The sequence below is a fragment of the Pongo abelii genome, chromosome 5 (assembly GCF_028885655.2).
Source record: "Pongo abelii isolate AG06213 chromosome 5, NHGRI_mPonAbe1-v2.0_pri, whole genome shotgun sequence".
Taxonomy (NCBI): Eukaryota; Metazoa; Chordata; class Mammalia; order Primates; family Hominidae; genus Pongo; species Pongo abelii.
In genome coordinates, this window is record NC_071990.2 from 108,920,153 (window position 1) to 108,940,994 (window position 20,842).

The following is a 20,842-nucleotide window of genomic DNA, read 5'->3' on the forward strand; positions in this document are numbered from 1 at the left end:
ACTCCAGCCCTGGTGACAGAGTGAGACCCTGTCTCAAAAATAAATAAATAAATAATTTAAAAATAAAATGAAAAAAGTAAAAAGGACATTAAAAGCTAAAAGAGAATCCTTGGAATTAAAAATACAACAGTAAGCTGGGTACAGTGACTCACGCTTATAATCCCAACACTTTGGGAGGCCAAAAGAGGAGGACCACTTGAGCCCAGGAGTTCAAGACCAGCCTGGGAAGCATAGCGAGACCTTGTCTCTACTAAAAATCAAAAAAATTATCTGGGCATGGTGGCATGCACCTGTAGTTTCAGCTACTTGCTGGGGAGGGGCAGGCAAGGTGGGGTGCACTGAGATGGGATGATCGCTTGAGCCCGGAAGTCGAGGCTGCAGTGAGCTGGGACTGTGCCACTGCACTCCAGCCTGGGTAACAGGGAAAGACCCCATCTCAAAAAAAAAAAAAAAAAAAATGAGAGCAGAAATAAAACAATTTATTAGAAGGATAGAAGAATAGAAGATAGTGTCAAGGAAAAAACTAAAAGAAGGAAAATAGAAAAACTTCAAGGATCAACACAGGAGATGTATGTATGGCAGGTCAGGACCTACTAAGGTGTCCACAGAAGTGAGATTTAGTCCTGCCTGAACTTCATCCTCCTACAAGTCTATTTCAGCCAGTTTGTAGTTGTATTTCGATGTCTCCTCAAGGGAACAGGGCTGGAGCATCCTGCTCTGCCATTTTACTGACATGAATAATCTAAAGTACATTTTGATGGCAGCAATTTTTGTTCCTTTTTTTTTTTTCCTTTTGTGAAAACTGTTAATGTTCCCATGCTTTAAGATGTATTTTAGAAGTACAGAATAAATTTCTTAAAACAAATTTATACATCCTGTTAAGAAACCAGGCTGTTTTGAAAAAGTATGTTAATTGGAGTTCTATTGAGTTCTCATTTGAAAATACTTGAATAGGGGAAGCACTCCGAAAACATGCAGAGGGGCTCAGGAGCCAGCACAGGGATGAGTCCTTGGGTCAGAGGGGAACTAAGTCTCTTTACTCTCAGAGCTCTCTGTCTCTCCCACCCAGAGGCCACATAATTCACAACTTAGCTAATAAAACTAAACCTTAGGTGCCATGCCATTCAGACCTCAAGTCCAATGTCCAGATACTAAATCTCTCACCACAAGGCCTGGGGTCTTTCCAACCCAGAGCTTACCAACTCCATGGGGCATCCTCACTGACTCTGGGCTTCCCAAGCAACACCCTGGTCACAGCATACAGAATTGTTCACCGCCTGGTTCAGCGATGAGGGTGGCTCTCCCACTAATAATTTTTTATTTTCCAGGCAGCTGTGGTGACACCTCAAACAGGTAATGCATCTCTTAATTAATATCTGAATACAACCAATTCATATAAAACAAAACATAATTCATATTGTATTACATAAGCTCCCATTTCTCAAAAAAAATAAGAAAAATCAGGACCACATATTCCAGGGCTCACTTAGAATCTGCCTACATTTAGCCATTTCCTTGTGTACATGTCTTGTTAAATCCTATACATTTGGGAAGTTGCCTGGGATATAAATGCCACAGTCATCCCCGCCAATGTCACATACTCCTCCTTTCTCAGCTGGGATGTGATCTAAGGCCACAAAGTTTTAGAGTACTACATTTCTCAAAACCAATCTCTCATGTGGCCTTTGTCCCTGCATACATTAGGAATTGTATATCCACACTGTTCCAGAGCTTATCCTGAGTTCCTGACTCTCAGTCTTGGTCTTCCCACCACCACCATCTCTCGGGTAGACATCAGATATCCATACATGGCACATATATCCAGTAGGTAGAATTCGGAGCAGGCCACCACTCTACCTATTACCAAGTCTACCTTGTAGGATCTGCATTGAGAGGCAATGGTATGGAACCATTAGGAACCATCATGGTGTTCCAAGAACATCTTCCACCTCCTCCTGGTTTTATGAAATGTGTATATCTTGAACAAGGGAGTAGCCTTACAAGGGTGCATGTCTTGGTGTGTTTGGGGGATTGGGAAGCCAATCATGAGTTTTAAGTGCTCAGATTTTAGGCATTATGGTTCCTGACCCCAGATGCGTGAAAGTTAGTAGGCCGAATGCACTCCCAATCACTTCACCTTCACCTCGAGTTCAGGGTTTTGGTTGTCCCCAACACCCATAATGGCAGGTGCCTTTCCTGCCATTTCCTCTTCATTTATGATATTTATGAGGTTTTCCACTGGAGGCAGGTCACCCAACAGCCTAACTGGTGGCCTGTGGCTCTTGCCTGGTTTAACACCAGACACCATGATATCCCATCCCTCAGGGATTCTGGAGTGCGGGGTCTTTTTCCAACTCTGTGGAAGGCTATTTTCCCTAAGCATTTGTTGAGTATAGATCAACTGTCAGTGGTCTTGACTGCCCTAGGAGTGCCATAACCCTGCCTACTGGTTCTGATTAAATTACCCCTCCAGTTGCAACTGACCCTCCACATAGGACAAGCTATTTGCCTTACATTATATTCCAATTGGTATCATAGCCCAGTGTGTCCCAGAATAACCTCACCATTATTATGATTTTCTTTTTTTTTTTTTGAGATGGAGTTTCGCTCTGTCGCCCAGGTTGGAGTGCAGTGGCGCAATCTCAGCTCACTGCAATCCCTGCCTCCCAGGTTCAAGTGATTCTCCTGCCTCAGCCTCCTGAGTAGTTGGGATTACCGGCAAGTGCCACCACGCCCAGCTAATTTTTGTATTTTTAGTAGAGATGGGGTTTCACCACGTTGGCCAGGCTGGTCTTGAACTCTTGACCTCAGGTGATCCTCCCACCTTGGCCTCCCAAAGTGCTGGGATTACAGGCGTGAGCCACCGCACCCAGCTGACCTTGCTATTATTAAGAGGGTAGTAGGGGCTTCCTTAAGTTTCTCTTCACAGGTAACAGGGCAGGGCTCACCACACCGGGTCAGGGCTGTGGCTCTCCAGAGCCCCAGAGTAACCACTAACCCTCCCTTTCTCCCCAGGCAGAAAACACCAGGGATTGCAAAGGAAACCAGATGCCAAGCTCTGGAAGGGGCTTTCGTGAAGCTAAAGCACAGGAACTTGAGCCGCATTGACAGGCGCGTTGTCAGGCCAGACTTCCGGCCTCCCCCAGTGTCCCCGAAGGCTTGATTCAGGAGTGTCTGAAATGGACAAATAAATCTAAATCATCACCCTCATAGGGCAGTCAGTAGAAGTGACTCATTCTAGAGTAACAGTGAGAGGAATTCCAGAATGACATTGATATCCCATGATATGCAATGGACCTAGAGAGTTGCCCATCCTTGAGGTATCTCCCCAGACGGAAAAATCAAACAAGGAGGTAAGGCAGTGCTAGACAGTAACAAGAGTTACATCTCAGGGGGACGGTTTGGGGATAAATTTGTGATAGATGCTTAGAAAACCAAACAACAAGAAATAGAGACACATGCAAATATTAATAATTGCATGTGAAAAAATAATCACTAAAGATTGATTTCACTAAAAATTATTATGTAACTTTATTGGGAGGATAAAGGGAAGAAGGGTAGAATGAGGCATTCAAGAGTTAGCCCTCTTAACTCTTCCAAAGTAGAAAGTTAACAAACTATGTCTACAACAAAAAATAGTCCAGAAATAACAGTATATGCTGGTTAGTTGAAATTTAGAGGCAAAGCCAGGTGCAGTGGCTCATGCCTGTAATCTCAGTACTTTGGGAGGCCAAGGCAGGAGGATTGCTTGAGGCCAGCAGTTCAAGACCTGCCTGGGCAACATGGTGAAACCCTACAAAAATACAAAAATGATCCGGGCATGGTGAAATATGCCTGTAGTCTCAGCTATTCGAGAGGTTGAAGAAGGAGAATCACCTGAGCCCTGGAAGATTGAGGCAGCAGTGAGCCATGATCGTACCACTGCACTCCAGCCTGACAAAGTTGACAAAGTGACAAAGACACTTTGTCTGAGTGACAAAGACAGAACCTGTCAAAAGAAAAGAAAAGAAAAGAGAGAGGAAAGAAAGAAAGAGAGAGAGAAAGAAAGAAAGAAAGAAAGAAAGAAAGAAAGAAAGAAGAAAGAAAGAAAGAAAGAGAAAGAAAGAAAGAAAGAGAGAAAGAAAAGAAAAAGAGAGGGAGGGAGGAAAAAGAAAAGAATAGGAAAGAAAAGAAATTTACAGGCAAATAGCAGAAGAACCAACTAAAAACATGGTTACCATTAGAAAGTAGGGTTGGAGGAACAGAGAACAACTATTTCTGATGAAAATCTTATAGAATGATTTGCCTTTTTAATCTCCTTATTGATAAAGCTAGACACATACACAACTGATTTTTAAGCATTAAATTAAAATTTTTAAGCATCCTCGTTAAAAAATGTGGAAGACACAAAAAAGTAGAAACAGAGAAAACCATTGGTTCTCTACCCCTGAGAATGAGGGAGCTCACAAGTACTATAAATATGACTTTAAAAAAATTCTTTTTTATAGAGATGGGGTCTTCCTATGCTGCCCAGGCTTGTCTCAAATTCCTGGGCTCAAGTAATCCTTCTGCCTCAGCCTCCCAAAGTGTTGGGATTACAGGTTTGAGCCATCACACCCATCCAAATATGACTTTTTAAATATCTAAGTTGTAATTTTTAAAATATACAATAAAATTTAATCACAAATTAAAATAAAAATTATAAACACAATTTAAAAAATGTAAACCGAATTTGACTGCTTTTTACTCATAATAAAAATTTGTTATTACATATGCTTTATGAAAATCCTTAATCATGGCTCTGTGGTTGGATATTATAATTTTTTTCTTGGAGTGTTTCTATTGTAAACAGAAATCCAAGGAAAAGTACGGTGCCTAAAACAGTGGCTGCAACATGGTGGGAACTCGATAAATGTTTGTGAAATGATAAACGAGTGAATGAGAAATCCTAATTCACTAAACACTTGTGAGCATCTAATATCCTACCTTCAGTGCTCAAGTTCATTGAATGCATAGACTGGGCCATATTAATGATCGGGTTCTGGTCTGGGATAAATGATGTGACCCACCAGGTGCCTGGCACACACCTATCACAGACAGGGGTTCCATAATAAATATGACACTTTTTGAGCTATCGAACATATTAAATCTCACAGATTCCTGAGTAGAGTGTCCTAACCTATGATAGCTGAAACAGGGAATCTTCATTCACTTATTCAACAAGCATGCCATGAATGCCTTCTGAGTGCCAGGCACCGTTCTAGGCTTAGTGTATGAAACACACCCAAATCTCTAGCCTCATGGAGCTTAATTTCTACTGTAGGGAGAGATAATAAACAGGACAAATAAGTAAAATATGTATATGTTACATAGTGATAACTGCTACAGAGAAAAATTAAGTAGCGAACAGGGACAGGGAATGTCAGAAATGTGATGAGGTGGAGGGGAGTTGCAATTAAAATTTCTCACCAAAGTCCCATGGAGGTGAAGGTGCATTCAGACCTGAAGGCAGCAAGGGAGGAGCCATCTGAACCCATGCTGCTCTGAGGCAATGGAGAGTGGGAAGGGGGTAAGGTGGTATTCACCTGCTCTGTGACCCCTCATCTACCATGCATGGCAGAGCAAGCTGCCCAACCTTTTCCTGGGGCCCTCACAGTGGGAGTAACGTTAACTCCTAGAATATATAATAGTACATGAAGATTCTAGAGACTGAATTTTTTTTTGCTGTCCTCTATGATTTTTGTGATGATATCAGAGAAACATCTCTCCCCACCTACCTGCTCAATCCCCAAACACCATCTCCCTCCTGTCAACCATCATATTGCATCATACGATATAAAATGAAGGGTCGTTGGTATTGACCAACAGCAGTAACTTATAAACTGCTAAAAAAAAATGGGCTAACTGGGAGAGGTGGGATGCACCTGTAATTCTGGCTGCTCAGGAGGCTGAGATGGGAGGATGGCTTGAGGCCAGGAGTTCAAGACCAGCCTGGCCAACACTGGAAGACCTCATTTCTAAATAAATAAATAAAGTGGAGTTGTAGTCATCACCTTTCTAATAGGTTAACATTCTTCCGCTTTTTATTCTAAAGTGGTTTCAAGTTGTAAATCAGCCAAGTACCACTTATCCAGAGGTTTCACATGCCAGACACTGTGCCAGCACAGGGGAAATAGCTTCTTCCGTCATGCACTGCCTGCTCACAGATAGAAGCAAAAACACTCCTTTACAGCTGAGCTATGAAGCCAGACTGCCTGGACTCAAATCCAGGCAGTAATTTGGCAGATTACTTAACCTCTGCATGCTTTCGTTCTCACATCTCTAAAATGGGGATCAAAATAGATTGATTGTATGAACTAAATGGAGAAATACATGCAAAGTGCTTAGAACAGGACCTGGTGTATCATTAGCACTCAATAAATGTCAGCTTTAAAAATGACATAAATAGAATATAGTATTTTTTAAAACATTTACTACATCTAGTTTCACAGAGATCCTGGGTAGGAGAGGGCCCACACCTCCAAGTCTGACCTGTGTAATTGGATAAAATCCTTCTCCTCTACACACCACTATTTGCATGCACTGATTTTCATAGAGACTTAGGACTCTCATGGGAAGTGGTAGGAAGGTTTTTCTTGTTTTAATATTATTGATGTAGGCCTTTTATTGTTTCCTTCTTTCTGCTTGCTTTGGGTTTAATTGCTTTTCTTTCTCTAGTTTCTTATGGTAGGAGCTTAGTTTATTGATTGGAGACATTTCTTCTTTTCTAATATAAGCATTTAATGCCATAAATTTTCCTCTAAAGCACTGCCTCAGTTGTAATTCACAAATTAGATATAATTTGTTTTTATTTTGTTCACAGTATTTTTTCATTTGTCTTGAGGCTTTCCTTTTGGCCCATGGATTATATGGAAGTGTGTTGTTTAATTTCCAAATATTTGGGAATTTTCCAAATATCTTACTTACTGATTTCTAGCTTAATTCCATTATGCTCCAAGCACATACTTTGTGAAATTTCCAGTTTTTAAAGTGTTTTAAGATTTTCTTTATGGTTCAAAATATGTTCTACCTTGTTGAAAAGTCTATGTAGAAGATAAAAAATTATGTATTCTGTTGCTGAGTAGAGTATTGTATAAATGTCAATTAGGTCAAGTTGGTTGATGTTATCCAGAGTGCAGTGGCACAATCTTGGCTCACTACAACGTCCACCTACCAGGTTCAAGCCATTCTCCTGCCTCAGCTTCCCAAGTAGCTGGGATTACAGGTGTGTACCACCACGCCCAGCTAACTTTTCTATTTTGAAATGGGGTTTTGCCATGTTGGCCTAGGCTGGTCTCAAACTCCTGATCTCAAGTGATCTGCCCAGGTCAGACTCCCAAAGTCCTGGGATTACAGCCATGAGCCACCGCACCCAGCCTGGTCTTTTGTGATTTTGCCATGTTGGCCTAGGCTGGTCTCAAACTCCTGATCTCAAGTAATCTGCCCAGGTCGGCCTCCCAAAGTCCCGGGATTACAGGCATGAGCCACCGCAGCCAGCCTGGTCTTTTGTGATATTCTGTCTACTCTTTCTTTCAACCATTGAGAGAAGAATGTAGGAATTTCCATCTGTAAATGTGAATTTGTCTTTCTCTTTTCCATCCTAGCAGTTTTTGCTTCATGTTTTTTTAAGCACCGATGTTAGGTATATACACACTTGTTATGTCTTCTTGGAGAGTTGACCCTTTTCTTATTACGTAACATTATTATTCCTGATAATATTTCTTATTCTGAAGTGTACTTTGTCAGATATTAATATAATAAGCTGCTCAGGCTTTCTTGTGGTTAATGTTTACATGGTGTTTATTTTTCATTCTTCTACTTATAATAAATATATATTTTTATATTTCATGTGAGACAATATCAAATCGCCTAATATGCATGCAATCAAAATACCGAAAAGAGAAGAGAGATTGAGAAGAAATATTGGAAGAACAAATGGCCAAGATTTCTTCCAAAATTCACGACAGATACCAAACCACAAATCTAAGAAGCTCAGAAACGTCAAGTGAAACACAAAAACAAATAAACGATTGATCAAAAATGTCACACCTAGGTATATCATTTTCAAACTGCTGAAAATAGAAGACAGGAAATCCCAAAGACAGCCAGAGAAAAAAGGCATATTATATTTTTTGGGAAAGGCAGGAGACTCCCAAAGAGTGATCAGAAACATTGTTCCACTGCCCCTTTAAAAGTCATCAACCTGAAATTTAAAAACAAATCTAGAATTGGCTTCACCAAACTTAGAGCAACCTATTTTGCACCAATCTGAAAACGTTTTGTAAAGTACCCTTTGACCACCAGGAATTCCAAAGCACAAGGAAGTGGCTTATTCAAAATCACCCAGGAAAACAACTCCTACACACACAAGTACACTTCCGTCACCCGCCCACGTCTTCATCAACCTGCCTGCTCTGCCCACTGGCCCTGCCGGTAACATTTGTGCTGTCATCGCCCACAGGCCCTGCAGAGTGGGGATTGTAGAAGAGCACTGCCCCCAGAGACACATTCAACCTTGGGGGAGAAGGAGATTGAACATGTTTCCAGGCAGGGATAACCCACCCAAACTTCCAGAAACCGGTTAGAGGATGTAGGCAGGGGCTTTACCACACACTGGTGTTCACAGAATTAGGGAGACCCTAATAAAGAGACGGGAAGTTTGGCCAGTGCTGCTGGCAATGTACTGTTAGCCAGCTTTGGGAAAATGCACTGTGCTTTCTCCACCACTGAGAGGAAGAGAGAGAGAGAAGCAAAACAAAGCAAAAACAATGGGGAAATGTTTTTAAAGTTTAAAGGCAAAGAGAAAAATAATGATGGCAAATTGGGTGGGAGAAATCATGAAGGATACAGTATGAAAAGACAGAACAAAATGAGTATGTGCTTGCTAAAGAAAAGCTGGATGCTAGACAGAGGAGAATTTAAAAATAAAATGTAAACCATGCAACAAAGCTATTAAATGATGGGAAACAGACATGAATTTGTGTAAGGAAGAGAAAGGGAGACGATGAGTCTGACAGCAAGAAAACTCGATGGGATATTTGTTGTGGAGGGAGGGTGCCAAGGAGGGAAGGCAGAAAAAAGGGCGCTGGTCCTCAAGTACAGAAATAGAATGGTCTTCTATCACAATCTCTTTTTACCTTAAATGTATTAAGAAAAAATTACTAATGAGCTCACAATGTATCAAGAAGTCAATGATTCAAATCATCTGCTGTTGGGCACAGTGACTTATGCCTGTAATCCCAACACACTGGAAGGCCGAGGCTGGAGGATCGCTTGAGGCCAGGAGTTGGAGATCAGCCTGGGCAACAGAACGAGATCCTGTCTCAACATAATATTTTTAAAATTTGCTGAACGTGGTAGCACGGGCCTGCAGTCCCAGCTTCTTGGGAGGCTGAGGCAGAAGGATCACTTGAGGCCAAGAGTTCGAGGTCACAGTGAGCCTATTGTCCCAGTGGGGAAGGGGGACAGCTTTCCCTCACTGCAGTCAATTCTCCACCTCATTTGTCCTCATATCAAATTTTGCACCTCTAACACTCACTATATATTTTAGGGAGACTAAGAAATCATATCCCTGGCTGGGCACGGTGGCTCACACCTGTAATCCCAGCACTTTGGAAGGCCAAGCTGAGAGGACTGCTTGAGGCCAGGAGCTCGAGACCAGCCTATGCAATATAGTAATATCTCGACTCAACAACAAAAAAAATGTATAATTTTAAATATGTATATTTTAAAAAAAAGGCCTGGCATAGTGGCTCACACCTGTAACCCCAGCACTTTGGGAGGCTGAGGCAGACAGATCACTTGAGGTCAGGAGTTCAAGACCAGCCTGCCTAACATGGTGAAACCCCATCTCTACTAAAAGTACAAAAAGTTAGCCAGGCATGTGGCACACGCCTATAATCCCAGCTACTTGGGAGGCTGAGGCAGGAGAATCGCTTGAACCCAGGAGGCAGAGGTTGCAATGAGCCGAGAATGCACCACTGCACTCCAGCCCGGGCGACAGAGCTAGAAAAAAAAAAAAATCTTATCCCCAACATAGTAACACAAAGGAGTTCACATCAGCAAAAAGGATCATCTGAAATTAGGCTTAGAGGTCAAACAGTCTGTCCTAATGCAGTGGGAACCAGTGGCCCTGACCACCAGTTAACATCACTGGAGCCTAGAGACGCTCCGGGGCCCGGCGATAGGAGGAGATGTCATGTACTGCTAGCTTGTTTTCACCTTGGCCTTAGCAGCTACTGGAAAGGTGACGATTCTCCGGAAATTACAGAACGATTACCTGGATTCTTTTTTCTTTGCGAACGAATGGAGGAAAAGGGATTTTCTCACTTGCTTGAGAGACTTCCTGTTACTACTTAGAACATTACAATCTTAAGAGGATGATAGGTGACCCAAGTCTGAATTTGAAACTCTTCAGTGACGAAGCTCCCTTAGAAAGGAATGGGCAAGGGTGTTCTTTGGAATCCTCAGATTTCAATTGTGTATGACAGAACACAGGGTTACATTAGAGTTTTATGAGCAAGAGGATACAGTGTGGAGACACAGGGCTTTATGAGACCCAAATTACTATGAACATTTACTACGCATGGTATTACATTTTTACCTCGTATCTTCCAGATGCTGGGCCCTTGTTTCTTTCCTCGACAAATGCCTGGCTCCCCATTGAACTCAGGTGCCACACGTGTTGGGCAAATCTGTGGGGAATGTTCCAGTGAAGGTCCTGTCCCCACCTGCAGTGACAGGAGACAAGTGGGCCTCTGATGTGGAGAGAGAAGGGAGCTCCCTGAGTGAGCCTCCTGCCAGCAGCCCAGAGCCGGCCTCAGACTCCACTCTTCCAGGAGGCCAGCACTCCCCAAGTTCTAGGACCTTCCTGGGCAAAGCCTTAGCCTAGCAGCCTGTCCACTGAGGAACTGATTGGATCCTGAAAAGGGTCCTTGTCAAGCACCAATGAACTCCTCCTCCATTCATCAGGGTTTCCTTGGTGTTAAGGGTTGAACTGTGTCCACCCCAAAAAATATATGTTGGAATCCTAACACCTAGTACTTCAGAAAGTGACCTGATTTGGAAATAGGGTCTTTACAGAGATAATCAAGTTAAAAGGAGATCATTAAGTGGGCTCCGATCCAATGTGACTGGTGTCCTCATAAAAAGGACCAACTTGTCACAGAGATGGGCACGCTTAGAGGGAAGAGGAAGTGCAGAGACACAGGGAGACGAGAACCATCCCGGAGCCAAGAAGAGTCTGGAACAGACCCTTCCCTCACCAGCCTCAGACAGAGCCAACACTGCTGACACCTTGAGTGTGGACTTCTGCCTCCAGAACGGTGAGACAAACAAGCTCTGTTGTCCAAGCCCCCTTGATTGTGGCATTTGTTACATCAGCCCCAGCAGATGAATACACGTGGCCTCCTCTCCTCTGAGACCCAGGCAGGTCAGGGCCAAGGAGGAGCTCATCTGCCTCTGAGCCACCCATCTTTGGAGTGAGGGCAACGAACTCAAGCAGGGCCAGGCAGTGTTATTAGGAATATTATAGGTGGCTGGGTTCCTTAGGATGGATTGAGACCCTTCGTCCAAAATCTAAATGTAATAGAAACATGTTTGTTGTGTGTGTGCGTGTGTGTGTGTCCCATAGGATAGTGGGTGTGAAATGGTTACCCAGGAGTTAAGGTCCCCAGGAGGGTCTTGTCTTGAACAAGGTCTTGTTCAGGGTGGTGTACAGGTGGTACCTGTATCATGACGTCCCTATGTCTACCCCACAGAATCATTCGTATTCAGTGTGGACCCCCGTCAAAAAGTAAATCTCTGTCAAAAATAGCAAAACATAGATTTGCCCATAAAGAGAAATTAATATAAATACATTCAGCTCCTCTGAAGAAAATTTTCTACAGACGTGAAGGGCAGCAGCTTTAGCTACATGCCATGACTTAAATGATCAGTCACTTCTTTTAAAAATCTGTTAAGAAAGCGAATTTTTTAAAAAAGTTGTGGGGTGGGGGGCAGGCATGCTGGCTCATGCCTGTAATTCCAGCACGGAATTTGGGCATGGGAAGCCTGGTAGGAAGGCCCTGGTAGGAAGACTGCTTGAGCCCAGGAGTTCAAGACCAGCCTGGGCAACATAGTGAGACTCTGTCTCTAGAAAAAAAATTTAAAATTAGCTGGGCATGGTAATGCACACCTGTGGTCCCAGCTACTCTGGAAGCTGAAGGGGAAGGATTGCTTAAGCTACGGAGGTAGAGGCTGCAGTGAGCTGTGTTCGTGCCACTGCACTCCAGCCTGGGTGACAGAGTGAGACCCTGTCTAAAAAAAAATAAAAATAGAAATAAGTACCTTGCATAGTGAGGGCTTCCCACTTTTTTTTATTTCTCCTCAAGCTTCCCCCTCCCTCCCTGCACCTAAATCCGTTCCTGGCTAGAGTTGCCAGAAAAAAATACAGGACACCTAGTCAAATTTGCATTTCAAGAAAAACAAGGAAAGTTTTTCAAAGTGTAAGTACATCCCAAATATTTCATGGGACATGTTTACACTAAAAATTCATTTGTTGTTTATCTGAAATGCAAATTTAACTAGGCATCTTTTTTGGGGTGTGCTGGATCTGGAGAGCCTCTTTCTGCAGGAACGCACGGGCTGTGTGAGGGGCGTCCTACTGAGGGTCAGGCTGATGGCCCAGGTCGGTCGTATCTGTCCCCCGGCTAGGAGAGGCTCTGAGGCAATGACTGCAGCTGTTCCCCTCCCCCAGGACGGGGGTCGGGAGGTCGGGAGGTCGGGCCTTGGGGAGCCCCCTTAGGAGGCAAGGCGCTAGAAACTAGAGAAGAGACAGGGACCCTTTTTTTTGCGTCTGAGTCCAAGGAGTAACAGCTGGGTCTAAGGGGAGACGGTCCGGACTCTGGGTCTGACTCAACGAATGCCGGAGGCCACTCTTGAGCTCCAGAGTGGTGGAGTCCGGGACATGGCCGCGAGGGGTCCGGGTAAGCCGGGGGCACTGCAGCCTCGCTCCAGCCCCACTGGCCAGCCTGGGACTCCAAGAAGAGGCAGCGGATCTTCCAGTCGCTGACCAGCCTGGCCGGGCCCCGGTCGGCCACCTCGCGCCCCCTGGTGGCCACAGAGGGAGAAGCCGCCCGCTCATTTCTCCTGCAGCCGCTGGAATCTGGACTCCGGGGGCTGAGCGCCTGGACCGGAAGGAGGAAGGAAACACGGCAGAGTCCTCGGGGAAGCTAGGGCTTCGTGGGCGGGAAGAAGACAGTGGCCGTTTCCACCGAAGACACCACGTGCAGTGTCTTCAAGAGCAAAGCAATCCCAGCTGTGAAACCCACGGAGCACCTACCTGCTCACCAAATTCTGGTGGCAGAACGAAGCCTCTGGTTGACGTCCCCAGGGGAGATCCCCCGCCGCTCCTGAGAGCACCTTTGCCGGCTCCCCTCTGCAGGCATTAGGCCACTGGGGAACTGAATGCTTTCCTGGCCCCACCAGTTAGCCACCTTATGTGATAGGGAAATCTCATCTTTTCAAATATAAGACTTGTCAAGCTGTAGGAAAAATACATGTGAACACCCTCCTCACTCAGCAGTAACATCCTCAGGCTCTTGCAGCTAACCCAAAATGAAAAGATCGAGGTCTGAGGACTTGGTTTACATTACTCACGCAATGATTTCATCCTCTTTCCCCTTCCCTCAAGGCTGTGGGAATGTTCTCTAAGAGGGGGAAGAATCCAGACTCAGGTGTTCTGAGTGAAAATCAAGGGCAAGAGTTGTCCTTACGCCCCAAGCGGCTCTTCGCCAACCCCGCCCGTCCCCAAGCAAGTTAAGGGCAGAATGGTCAGAGCCAACACTGTATTCGGGATGGCTAATTTTATTGGTCAATTTGGCCAGACCAAGGTACCCAGATACTTGGTCAAACATTGATCTGGATGTTGCTGTAAATGTATTTTTCAGATGAGAATAACATTTAAGGTGGGGCCGAGGCAGGAGGATTACTTGAGTCCAGGAATTCAAGACCAGCCTGGGCAACATATGAGACTATCTCCACAAAAAATTTTAAAAATTAGCCAGGCGTGGTGGCTTCACCTGTGGTCCCAACTATTAACTGCTTGAGCCCGGGAGGTCGAGGCTGCAGTGAGCCGAGATTACACCACTGCCAGCCTGGGCGACAGAGTGAAACCCAGTCTTCAAAGAGAGAGAGAAAGAGACATTTAAACCAGTAGATTGGGTAAATTACCCTCCATAATGTGGGTGGGTCTCATCCAATCAGTTAAAGGTCCTTTCCTTTTAAGAGAGGAGAAAGCTCGACCTTCCTGAGGAAGAGGGAATTCCGCCTCCAGGAGGCCTTTGGTTTTGAGACTGCAACATCAATTCTTCCCTGAGTCTCCAGCTTGCTGATCTACCCTTGAGATTTAGGACTCAATCTCCACAATCACATGAGCCAGTGCCTTAAAAAATCAATCAATCTTTCTCTGTCTCTATTGATAGAAAGATCTATTATCTATAGAGAGAGGGACGTCTATATGTCTATATGGATAGATTATCCATCTAGAGAAATAGAGGGAGATTTATTAATAGGAGATATATATACATCCGTGTGTGTGTGTATCTGTCAATCTCCTGTCGGTTCGATTTATCTGGAGAGCCCTGACTGAAGGTCCTTAGGGCCTTAGCATCAGCTCAGCCCAGGCCCATTCCCCACACCCACTCCAGAGCATGGCTCTAGCAATCCCCATCTCCCGCCTTATTACCTTCCCTTTCCAGTGGGTGATTTCCTTCAGCAGAAAACAACTGTTGTTTCTCCCATTCTTGAAAATCTTGACCCCACTTCTCTTCCAGCTACTACTAGTTTTTGTTTTTGTTTTTTGTCCTGTCTGCAGCAAAATTCCTCTAAAAAGTCTGTACTCTCTCCAAGTTCTCTCCTCCAATTCTCTGTCATTTTATTGTGAAATATAGCACACACAGAGAAAAAGGGCAAAACCAGAAACATACAGCTTGATGATTTCTCCGATACCCTTACAACCACCAACCAGATCAAGAAACAGCACATTGGCAAGAGTTCAGAAGCCTTCCTCACACCCCCTCCCAGTGTCCACCCCATCCGCCCCCAAAGGTAAACACCATCCTGACCTTTATGATAATCAGTTCCTTGATTTATTTTTTTGTACCATCTAGGCATGCATCCCCAAACACTGTACTTCATTGTTACCCATTTTTTTGATCTTCAGATAATGAAATAACACAAGGAGTCATCTGTAAAATTTACCCATGTCAACATGTATAACTGCATTTCATTTGTTTTTGTTAAATTGTAGAATCTTTTTGTTGTTTTGTTTCGAGACAGAGTCTCGCTCTGTCACCCAGGCTGGAGTGCAATGGCATGATCTTGGCTCACTGCAACCTCCGCCTCCCGGGTTCAAGCGATTTCTCCTGCCTCAGTCTCCCAAGTAGCTGGGACTACAGGCCCCCGCCACCACGCCCGGCTAATTTTTGTGTTTTTAGTAGAGACGGGGTTTCACCATGTTGGCCAGACTGGTCTCGAACTCCTGACCTTGTGATCCGCCCGCCTTGGCCTCCCGAAGTGCTGGGATTACAGGCATCAGCCACCATGCCCAGCCAGTACTTTGTGGAATCTTAATGCATTATTTATCCACTGCTGCATAATGTATTACCCCAAAACGTAGCAGCTTAAGACTAACGTTTGTTATTTCACATATGTTCTGAGAGTCAGGAATCTGAGAGTGGCTTAGCTGGGTGCTCTGGCCCAGGGTCCTCTCATGCAGTTGCAGCAAAGCTGCTGCCTGAGGCTGTCATCTCTGAAGACTTAACTGGGACTAAAGGAGCCTCTTCCAAACTCACTCCCAAGCCTGTTGACAGACTTTGGTTCCTCACTACTTGGGCCTCTCCATAGGGCTGCTCATGACATAGATTCCCCAGAGCAAATAAGCCAAGAGACAGAGTGTGAGTGACAGAGCTCCCAAGATGGAAGCTGTAATGTCACGTTGGCTGTCACATGGAACACCATCACTGCTGCCCACAAGCCACTGATCACACAGGAGAACCCTGGCCCACGTGGGAGGGAACCACATGAAGATGTGAGCACCAGGAGGCAGGAATCATCTGAGAGGCTGCCTACCACAACCCTTGGATAAACACAGAAAAATGTATCCATTCTTTTAGTGGTAAACATTTGGGTTGTTTCTAGTTTAGGGCTATTGTGATAGAGCTTCTGTGAACATTCTTGTTCATGTCTGTCGGTGCATACGTGCATGCATTTCTTTTGGGTAAATATCTAGAAGTGTAACTAATGGCAAACTGATTTACAAAGTGATCCATAAATGTACGCACTCTCTGGGAATATATGAGATTTCCAGTTGTCACACGTTCTCAATTCCACTTGATATGGTCCATCCCTTTAACTTCAGCCATTCTGGTGAGCTTGAATTAATATCTCATCGTGGCTTCAATTTGCATGTCCCTGATGGATAAAGAGCTTGAACAGCTTTTGCTTGAACAGCTTTTCATGTATTTCTTGGCCATTAGAATATGCTGTCTTGGGACATGCAGTAGACATGGAGCTAGGGCATTCAAGTCTTCCTTCCAACAAGGACTTGTAGCCCAGCTGTGGGGAGTGTAGCTTGCAGACGGTCACCAGCTCCTTCAGGGTCTGCCCGAACAGCAGAGAACCACCTTGTCCAAGGTTATGCTCTTCCTGAGTATGACTGAGTGTTGACTGAGCAAGGGAAGGCCAAAGCACAGCCGTTCAGGCTGAGTGGGGTGGATTGATAAGCAATTCCACTCCTGAGCCCCACCAGGTTGGCCCAAGCTGTGCTAGGCTCCATGGCAGTTCAAATCCTTTCTCTGCTCAATCCTGCTTCTTCCCTCTTTGTTCACAATAAACACCTTGATTCCTAGTAAACATCTTGCACCGCAAACTCCTTTTCAGGGTCTGCTTCTGAAGAACTCCATCTGCGGTGTGAAGTGTCTTTTTGAAAAAAAAGCCTATTGCCCATCTTCCTGTGGGGTTGTCTGGTTTTTTTCTTACCAATTTGCTGCTTTTTGTTTAGTGTGGGTACAAGTCCTTTGTCAATTACATGTGTGGCAAATATCTTCTCTCACTATGTGTCTTGCCTTGTTAATTTCTTTATTGTGTCTTTGAAGAACAGAAGGTCTTCATTAAGATGTAATTCAATTTATCAATTTATTTCTTTTCTATATACGTTCTTTGTATCCTGTTTAACAAATATTTTCCTATCCTAAGGTTATGAATGTATTCTCCTATATTATATTCTAAAAGCTTTTATTGTTTCGCCTTTCAGAATTACATTTATATGCCACCTGGAATTAATTGTTTCGTAAGGCGTGAGGCTGGGACCATGTAACATTTTTTTCCCAAATGGATATGCTATTGCCCCAGCACTATATTTTGAAAATGTCTTCTTTCCCCACGGTGCTGTAATGCCAACTCGTCCCATACATCAAGTGTGAGTCTGCCCACATATGTGGGTCTGTTTCTAGATTTCCATTCTATATCATTGGCCTATCTGTCTGTTTTTGTCCCAATACCACACTGTCCAATACCCATTGGTTTTCTTCCCCAATTTTTAAAAGTGTGGTAAAATACACACAACATAAAATTCACCATCTTAACTGTGTTTAAGAGTACAGTTCAGGCTGGGCGCGGTGGCTCACGCCTGTAATCCCAGCACTTTGGAAGGCCAAGGTGGGCAGATCACCTGAGGTCAGGAGTTCGAGACCAGCCTGGCTAACATGATGAAACCCCATCTCTACTAAAAATACAAAAATTAGCCAAGTATGGTGATGCGTGCCTGTAATCCCGGCTACTCGGGAGGCTGAGGCAGGAGAATCACTTGAACCTGGGAGGCGGAGGTTGCAGTGAGCCGAAATTGCACCATTGCACTCCAGCTTGGGCAACAAGAGCAAAACTCGGTCTCAAAAATAAATAAATAAATAAGTACAGTTCAGTGGTATTAACGTGCAATCATCACCACATCCACTTCCAGAACTTTTTTCATCTTGTGAAACTGAAACTCTATACCAGTTAAACACTAACTCCCCATTCCTCCTCCCATCCCAGCAACCACCATTCTGTTTTCTCTCTATGAATTTCACTACTCTAAGTACCTCATGTAAGTGGGATCATACAGTATTTGTCTCTATGTGACTAGTGTATTCACTTAACATAATGTTTAGCATAATGTCCTCAAGGTTCATCTGTGTTTTAGCATGTATCATAATTTCTTTCCTTTTTAAGGATGAATAATATTGCATTGTATGTCTATATCACATTTTGTTTTATTTATTCATCTATCGACGGACACTTAGGTTGCTCCGCATTTTAGCTGTTGTAAATAATGCTGATAGGAACAGGTATACACATATCTTTTTGAGACCCTACTTTTAGTTCTTTCGGGTATATACTCAGAAGTAGAGTTGCTGGATCATATATCCTACGGTATCTCTAATTTTAATTTTTTGAGGAACCACCATACTATTTTCTAAAGCAGGAATACCATTTTACATTTCCACCAATGTTTCACAAAAGTTCCAATTTTTCCACATTGCCATGAACATCTGTTATTTTCTGGGTTTTTCTTTCTTTTTTTTTTTTTTTGGTAGTAGCCATCATATTGGGTGTGAGATGTTATCTCATTGTGATTTTGATTTGTATTTCCATAATTACTAGTGATGTTGAGCGTCTTTTCATGTGCTTATTGGTCATTTGTATATCTTCTTTGGAGAAATTTCTGTTCGAGTCCTTTACCCATTTTTTAATCAGGTGGGTTTGTTGTTGTTGTTATTGTGTTGTGTTTTAGGAGTTCACTAAATATTCTGGATATTAATCCTTTATCAGATAAGTGATTTGCAAATATTTTCACCCATTCTATCGGTTGCCTTTTTATTCTGTTGATAGTGTCTTTTGATGCACAAAATTTTTTAATTTTTTATTTTATTTTTTATTTTATTGCTTATGCTTTTTATGTTGTATCCAAGAAATAATTGTCAAATGCAATGTCATAAAGCTTTTGCCGTATGTTTTCTTCTAAGAGTTTTATGGTTTTAGGTCTTACATTCAAGTCTTTGATACATTTTGAGTTAATTTCTGTATGTGGTCTGAGGTAATGGTCTACCTTCATTCTTTTGCATGCGAATATCCAGTTTTCCTAGCACCATTTGTTAAAAAGACTGTCATTCTCCATTGAATGATCTAGGCACCCTTGTGAAAAAATATTTTACCATATATGCAAGGTTTATTTCTGGGCTCTCTATTCTATTCCATCAGTCTATATGTCTGTCTTTATACTGGTACCACACTGTTTTTATTATGTAGCTTTGTATTTTGTTTTGAAATCAGGAATGTGAATCCCCCAGCTTTGTTCTCCATTTTCAAGATTGTTTTGGCTATTCAGGGTCCCTTGAAATTCTATATGAATTTTAAGATGATTTTTTCTACTCCTACAAGAAAGTTACTAGATTTTGATAAGGATTGCATTGAATATGTAGATTACTTTTGATAGTATTGACATCTTAATAATTTTGTCTCAATCCAATTTTTTTCAGCAATGTTTTATAGATTTCATTGTATAAGTATTTCACCTCTTTGATTTTTTTCCTAAGTATTTTTTTTATTATTATTTTTATTTTTTTTAGACAGGGTCTTGCTCTATCGCCTAGGCTGGAGTGCAGTGGCACAATCTTGGCTCACTGCAACCTCCATCTCCTGCGTTCAAGCAATTCTCCTGCCTCAGCCTCCCAAGTAGCTGGGATTACAGGCACCCACCACCACGCCTGGCTAATTTTTGTATTTTTAGTAGAGATGGGGTTTCACCATATTGGCCAGGCTGGTCTCAAGCTCCTGACCTCAAGTGATCCACCCACCATTCTTTTTGATGTTACTGTAAATATAATCACATTAGTCCATTTCCATGCTGCTAGTAAAGACATACCTGAGACTGGGTAATTTATAAAGAAAAAGAGGTTTAATTATGAAGAAAAAGAGGTTTAATGGACTCACAGTTCCATGTGGCTGGGGAGGCCTCACAATCGTGGTGGAAGGCGAAAGGCACATCTTACATGGCAGCAGGCAAGACAGAATGAGAGCCAAGAGAAAGAGGAAATCTCTTATAAAACCACTAGATCTCATAAGACTTATTCACTATCACAAGAACAGGATGGGGGAAACTGCCCCCATGATTCAATTATCTTCCACTGGGTCCTTCCTACAACACGTGGGAATTATGGGAGCTACAATTCAAGATGAGATTTGGGTGGGGACACAGCCAAACCATATCAGTAATTTTTGTAATTTCCTTTTCAGATTGTTAATTGTTAATGTATAGAAATGCAACTGAATTTTTATGTGTTGACTTTGTATCCTGCTACTTTGCTGAATCATGTATTGGGTCTAACAGTTTTTTCTTTTTGTGTGTGGAATCATTAGGGTTTTCTGCACATAAGGTGATAACATCTAGGAACAGAGATAATTTACTTCTCTCTTTCCAACTTGGATGCCATTTCTTTCTTTTTCTCACCTAATTGCTCTGGCTAGAATTTCCAGTACTATGTTGAATAGAAATGGTGAAAGTGGGCATCCTTGCCTTGTTCCTGACCTTAGAGAAAAAGCTTTCAGTCTTTCACCATTGACTATTATGTTCACTTTGTATTTTTTATATATTGGTTTTATTAATTCTCATTTTCTTTCAATCCCACTTAGATGGGCCAAATAAAAAGGCCTAAGAATATTAACTTCAGGTTGATTTTTCTGCAATCAGCAGGAATCTAGAGTCATCCTGGAGTGGGTCTGTGGCCTCACAGCAAAAATGCTGTCT

General features: G+C 43.0%; 1 protein-coding gene across 3 annotated transcripts in view; it reads right to left on the bottom strand.

The window, feature by feature from the left end:
• The window catches only part of SCML4 (Scm polycomb group protein like 4), a 149,751-nt gene extending 138,408 nt beyond the window's left edge, over positions 1-11,343 (bottom strand). The window contains exons 1-2 of one of the 3 annotated variants that reach the window (XM_054557947.1): positions 11,283-11,343; positions 10,622-10,748 (exon numbers count right to left, since the gene is read on the bottom strand). The gene's annotated coding sequence lies outside the window, so the exon portion shown is untranslated. Of the gene's footprint in view, positions 1-10,297; positions 10,435-10,621; positions 10,749-11,282 lie in introns of those variants that run through there. The other 2 variants (XM_054557948.1, XM_054557949.1) reach the window with 2 other exon arrangements.
• Between the last annotated feature and the right edge of the window lie 9,499 nt (positions 11,344-20,842).